Below are 508 nucleotides of genomic sequence, written 5' to 3'. Positions count from 1 at the left end.
TAGCAGTGGCTTCCACTGTTTCTGCACGTTCCAGCGTATTAAGTAGCGGCAGCACAAAATATAACCCTAAATTAAAAGCGCATTTTACAGCGTCGGGAAGTTTGACTGTACTTTGAGTACCCATTCATGCATCAAATTAATATTAAAATTATTACTGTTGGGAAGTTTTAAGAAAATAAGTACCACAAGGATTTATAAGCATTAATGGCTATTTTATCAAAATGAGCGAGTTTCATTGTACTCCAAAACAGAAACAGACAAACCTTTCATCACATTTTAGTTGATTTCAAAGCAAACCAAGTATTTTACAATACATATGCACATACATTTTGTACACCCAATTACAAAAAAAAAAAAAAAAAAAAAAAGAAGAAGCATTCTTTGAATACTGCTAGTACAATGAAGATACACCACCAGAAAGTTCTGTCTGAAAAGTATCTTTTTCCCCCCACATAAAATCATACCAGTCTGATGTCTCAAACAAATACAGGGCTAAGTCCTGTGAAAC

This window comes from Lagopus leucura, unplaced genomic scaffold, assembly GCF_019238085.1.
Source record: "Lagopus leucura isolate 7727_CA_CO unplaced genomic scaffold, USGS_WTPT01 Super-Scaffold_100159, whole genome shotgun sequence".
Lineage (NCBI taxonomy): Eukaryota > Metazoa > Chordata > Aves > Galliformes > Phasianidae > Lagopus > Lagopus leucura.
The sequence above is the reverse complement of the archived record's forward strand: the minus strand, read 5'-3'. Positions refer to the sequence as shown.